General features: G+C 43.1%; 1 protein-coding gene across 13 annotated transcripts in view; it reads left to right on the forward strand.

Annotated features, from left to right (window-relative positions):
- Window positions 1–6351, forward strand: part of rbfox1 (RNA binding fox-1 homolog 1) — a 1150117-nt gene that overhangs the window by 126245 nt on the left and 1017521 nt on the right. The window lies entirely within an intron of this gene.

Here is a 6351-nt window from a genome sequence, read left to right on the forward strand (position 1 = left end):
TCCAGCCTTCAGCCCATTAAAGAAGATCTAATTGATCTGATCCCTAATTTGAAGGCAGGCAGGGGATGCAAACAGTACCCAAGCATGATTTCTTTGTGGCCGTCGAGCCGTCTGCTTGGCAATGCATGGCATTCTTTCCCCCCTATTCTCCATGAGCAGCAATAAGCTCCAATTTTGTATGTAGAGGGAGAGGAATTATACCTGCTTTTCATGTTAAGATGCCAACGCACAGCTGGGAAAACAATCACGGCCCTCCCCTCCGCTCCAAATTTTGCAAAGATACTTTTTCCAGCGAAATCTGCATGGAGGGACTTCGCATTTGCCTCACTCCTCAGGAAATTCATCAAAGTTGGTGATTTAGAGTGAATCATGTTTAGAAAAAGGATGAGGAAGAAATGAAAAAAATATTGTGAACCGGCCCATTTGCTGCTGTGGTCAATCTTCCCAGTTCATTTTTATTGTGTAGAGCACATGGGTCAAACTCAAGGCCCATGGGCTGAATTTAGTCCTCTGGGTCATTTTATGTGGTGCTGGATTGCAGCTCCTGCATTCGTCATCATTAGACAGAATGACTAGAGCTGGTGGGAGTTGGGCTACAGCAGGTATTGGCAAACTTCAGCCCTCCAGGTGTTTTGGACTTCAACTCCCACAATTCCTAACAGCCTTAGGCCCTTTCCTTTCCCCTCTCAGCCACTGAAGTTAATAATAATAATAATAATAATAATAATAATAATAATAATAATAACTATTTTTTATACCCCGCCCCATCTCCCCAGTGGGGACTTGGAGCGGCTTACATGGGGATCGAGCCCGAAACGTACAGCAATAAAACGAAAAAACAATTATTCCAACAGTAAAACATCAATATCAATAAAACCATCATAAAATCAATATACAGCATAAAATGTTAAAAATAAGAGACTAAAACAAGGATCTGGGCCAAAGTGTAGAATATATCAAAATGGGAGAGGTAATTTCTCAGTCAGAGTAGTCCATAAAGTGCAAAGTAGTAGTGGCAGAAAATCCTGTAGTTGGATGGGTAGATAGTTCAACCTAGTAATTAATTGTCGAAGGCCTTTTGGAAGAGCCAGGTTTTTAGGCTCTTCCGGAAGGAGAGGAGGGTAGGGGCCTGCCTGATCACCCTGGGGAGCAAGTTCCAAAGTCGGGGGGCCATGACGGAGAAGGCCCTCTCTCTCGTCCCCACCAACTGCGACTGCGAGGGTGGTGGGAGCGAGAGGAGGGCCTCCCCCGACAAACGAAGAGAACGAGCAGGTTCATAGGGGGAGATGCGGTCTCTAAGGTAGGTGGGTCCCAAACCATTTAGGGCTTTGTAGGTAATAACCTGCACCTTGAATTGGGCCCAGAAAGTAAACGGCAGCCAGTGGAGCTCCTTAAATAGAGGCGTAGAATGCGCCCTGTAATTCGCTCCAGTTAAAAGCCTGGCTGCCGAACGTTGTACTAATTGTAATTTCCGGGTCGTCTTCAAAGGCAGCCCCACGTAGAGCGCATTGCAATAGTCCAGTCTAGAGGTAACTAAGGCAAGTACCACCATGGTCAGATCAGACTTCTCGAACTATGGCCGCAGCTGGCGCACAAGTTTTAATTGTGCAAAGGCCCTCCCGGCCACGGCCGACACCTGGGCCTCAAGAGTCAGCCCCGAATCCAGGAGGACCCCCAAGCTGCGGACCTGCGCCTTCAGGGGGAGTGCGACCCCGTCAAGCACAGGTTGCCACCTAATACCCTGATCAGACGTACGACTGACCTGGAGGACCTCTGTCTTGTCAGGATTAAGTCTCAGCTTGTTCGCCCTCATCCAGGCCAACACAGCGGCCAGGCACTGGTCCAGAATCCGAGGGGCTTCCTTGGATTTTGGTGGAAAAGAGTAGTAGAGTTGGGTGTCACCTGCGTAGAGATGGCACCATACTCTAAAACTCTGGATGACCTCACCCAGCGGTTTCATGTAGATGTTAAAAAGCATGGGGGACAGAATAGAACCTTACGGGACCCCACAGGTCAATGGCCAGGGGTCCGAGCAGGTGTCCCCTAGCTTCACCATCTGGGACCGGCCCTCCAGGAAGGACTGGAGCCACTGCAGAACAGTACCCCCAAGGCCCATCCCGGAGAGACGTCACAGAAGGATACCATGGTCGATGGTATCGAAAGCCGCTGAGATGTCCAAGAGAACCAGCGGGGTCACACTCCCCCTGTCCAGTTCCCTGCGGAGGTCATCCACCAAGGCGACCAAAGCCTGGGCTAAAGGGACATCTGAAAGGCTATGGTTTGTTCTGTTTACTCAGGAGAGTGAGTCTGAATTTAGATACAAGGCTTGTGGCTATGATGTCGGGCTTTAAAATGCTCTTTAAATTTTCACCAACCTCAGAGATACAAGGTCTGCTAGGTTGCAGTTCCCATCATCCCCATATTCAAAAAGGTGGGAGATGTCATTTCATAACATCTGGGGATCCAAACTGGGTAAAAATGAAAGAGCACTGACCGCTACGTAAAAAAGTTACAGTTGGCCCTCTATATCAGTGGAATCTCCATCCATGGATTCAAGACCTTTTGAAGCCAACCATAAGGCTGACGTGGCCCTCTATGAAAATGAGTTGGACACCCCTGCTATATAATATACACTTTATAAAGAAGTCATATGTTTTTTGGTTCTGTTTAGATACTTTCAGGAGTGGGGGTATCCAAATTTCATGCTTAGGTAAAGGTAAAGGTTTTCTCCTGACATTAAGTCCAAAACATCTTGAGAACTTCAGATGGACACCAACCAGTATGGCCAATGTTTACTCTACTCGCATCTAGCAATTCCCTTGAGGCTCTTGTCTCAACAACAAGAACAAAGTCCTGTTTCTTTTTTCTGTTTTGGTTTCTGCACTTTTTGGAAATTGTTCCAGGCATAGAAAGTCTCCTAGTTCTGGGCAAAAATAGAGCTTAGGAAGTTCTTTTATGGAAGTAATTTAACTGCTGTTAGTCATTGTCATGTCTGAGATGGAGCTTGTTGTCATTGTCATTGCTTTTAATGCTGAAAAAATAATTTATTCTGCTGCTTATTCATATGCTCATTACTTTTTCATTATGTTCTCCTACTTAGGAGAAATAAACCTACCTACAACAGATACGAGAATGGCATAAAACCTGAAAAATTCATTTGATATGCCTTGAAATTAGAAATGTGATTCTTTGCTAATTTCTTTCAGAAGCAACAAGTCATTTTAGCAATTTCCTTCAAGAGATTTTCTGTTTTTAAGTACTATTTGCTGTTCAAGACTTCATCTGTACAACCTTTATTCATGGTTTCTATGCAATTTTCTGTCTAAGCACACAATATCACACACTATTTTTAAGGTATGGTATTTTCTGCATAGGAAGCATCAGTGTCTATGTGCAGAAATATTTGTATATATTTAAAAATGCTGTTTTGGGTGCAGAAGAGGCCATTTTTAGTACAAAATAATCATGTGTGAACTTTATATAGAATCAGCCTAAACTGTGAAGATTATTTTCAGTTAAAGATTCCCCTTGTTCCTTGTCCTGGTTTCCACCAAAGTCTGATTTTTGAAAAAATAATTGTCCAAATACTTTTCACCCTACTTGAAATGCTATTTTGAAAGAAATGCTTCTAGTGACTAGAAATATTTGTCTGCAAAATGTATAATCTTCACAACACATTTTTGAAATGGGCATTACACATATTAATTGTTGTTTTTCAAATCAATATATGAATTGAATTAGTAAATGCGTCACCATTATTGGACTAGGAATTTATGAGCCATTTCAGGATAGAAGAAATAATCAAAGAATAAGCATGATGAGCCCTCGGTGGCACAGCAGGTTAAACTTGCTGAGCTGCTGAACTTGCTGACTAGGAGTGGGGTGAGCTCCCGTTGTTAGCCCTAGCTTCTGCCAACCTAGAAGTTTGAAAACATACAAATGTAAGTAGATCAATAGGCACCACTTGGGCGGGAAGGTAACAGCACTCCATGCAGTCATGCCATCCACATGACCTTGGAGGTGTCTATGGACAATGCCGGCTCTGCGGCTTAGAAATGGAGATGAGCACCAACCCCCAGAGTCAGACACGACTGGACTTAATGTCAAGGGGAAACATTTGCCTTTACCTTTTGTAACTGTGCAATATGTTTTTCCCTGTAAAAAAGGAGAAAGAATCAATTGGCAGAATCAACAGTTTCATGGAATGACATTCTTTTAGTTTTCTAGAGAGCTGTCTTGTCAGGGAAATTCGCTCTTATTTACTGTACGATTGCATTCACTTTGAGAACTAATGCCTTGTATTCAAGTCAGTGAGCAAGCGCCCTGCATCATTGTCTTGTAGCGAGTTGATTTTGGCAGTTCCCCCCCCCTTCTCCCCCTTCCCCTATAGATCTGTACATATGTCACCTTCGGGCAAAGGATGAGCTAATAGAATTGGAATTAATGTAATTGGCAGAAGGTCAGTCGGCGAGCCGTCCACGTCTAGGGCTTCTGGAGCAGCCGGCCCGGACTCCTCTCCCCATATTGCTCGATTAGTATGCAGCTACGGTTATTGTGCCTCCACAGAATAATTGGATCATTCAAATATCTCCAAGCCCCGGTGTATCTACAAAGCCCGAACACTGATTAGATCCTGCCTGTTCGTCTCAGCAAGGCTTGAAATCCTTCCCACTGTGAAAAACTAATTTTCAGTGGGAATTTATTAAATAAGAAATCGGTATGCCACTTTACCTCGTAAGCATTACCGGTAGAATACAAAGATTTCCCTTGACTTTGATGTATGCACTTCATGGATGCTTTTTATATCATTGTTTTCTGGTGTGTTTTGCAATTTGGTGAGGAAGAGGGGGGTTTGGAAATCTCGTTCTTTGTACTAGATCCTGAGTGGCAAGCTGTTTACCTTTCATCATAAAGAAGGTCCTCGATTTGAAGGAGAAGCGTGTGTTACGGGAAGCAATTAACAGGAATAATGGTGACACATCCTGCCGGTGAGGTTGCCGAATGTGAAAAATGGAGGGGAATCCTGCCTAAGTGATTGTTTTTATTTTGCAATTTGAGAGTTATTGCGCACAAAACAATTGCATATTTTTCATGGGGGAAGAAAACCTTTTTGGAGCAAATAACATTGTGGAGTAAATAACTTCATAGAAAATGGGATTTGTGGTAGGGAAGGAACTTCTTTTGCTGGGCAGACTGCAATGCAAAGTTAAACTACTCCTTCGAGGTGGTTGTATCTTCTCTTTAATATGATGCCCTATCAAACAGTTATTGTAATAGAACTCCATTGGGATGGGTTCTAATCTCCGATACAATAGAAAACGAACCTTCTCTATCCCTGGCTAGAAAGCTGAAGTAGACTGGGCATGACATTTATGGAAGGGACACTTTTTGAATGGGGAAAAAATCCATTTAGAAACTTCCAATAATAATAACAGCAAAAGAACCATCTTCCAGCTGATGTAGTACATAGAGAAACAGACCCGGGGACATTCAGAACATCAGAGGACAGGTGTCTGGCAGGATAACCAAATGAGTATAGATAAATTACCATTATTTCTCATTTGCTTGGCAGGAGTTTGAAGTCAATGCAGTAATTTAAGTGCACCTCTTGAATTTTTATTTCGAATGTGTGAAGTCTTTTCTTTTAGAAAAGCTGAAATGGAAGCCAGTGGGGACTGATGGAACACCTGATGTAAGTTCCAGTTGTCAAGCTATTGTAAATACTAGACTAAGCAGAGGCATTGCTAATTACTCATTCCCACCATCATTAGCGATAGGAACAATGGGAGTGGGAGAGCTGTCAACACAACATATTGAATGGTTTGGATCTGAAGTCAATACAATTACAATTTTGTAGTATTTTGTAATATTACAAAATATTAAAATTACAGTATTAAAATTAACATATTAAAATATCACAAGTCAAAATATTTTGACTTGAAGGCTGGGTTGCTGACCTGAAGGTTGCTAGTTCGAGTCCAACCCGAGGAGAGTGCAGATGAGCTCCCTCTGTCAGCTCCAGCTCCATACAGGGATATGACTCCCACAAGGATGGCAAAACATCAAACATCCAGGCATCTTCTGGGCAACGTCCTTGCAGACACCCAATTCTCTCACACCAGAAGCGACTTGCAGTTTCTCAAGTCATTCCTGACATGAAAAAAACCTCTTGCTAGGAATGAGGAATTTGTAGCCCTCCAAGTTTTGTCGGATCAGAATGCCATCAGCCCTTGTCAGCATAGCCAATCATGGTGATTGATGGGCATTGCAACCCAAGAAGAGCTAGAAGGCCCAGCAGTTGTTCACTCCTGCTTTAGACCCTTCTCATGGTTTGTTTTGCCTGCTCTACGA

Source organism: Anolis carolinensis, unplaced genomic scaffold (assembly GCF_035594765.1).
Source record: "Anolis carolinensis isolate JA03-04 unplaced genomic scaffold, rAnoCar3.1.pri scaffold_13, whole genome shotgun sequence".
Lineage (NCBI taxonomy): Eukaryota > Metazoa > Chordata > Lepidosauria > Squamata > Dactyloidae > Anolis > Anolis carolinensis.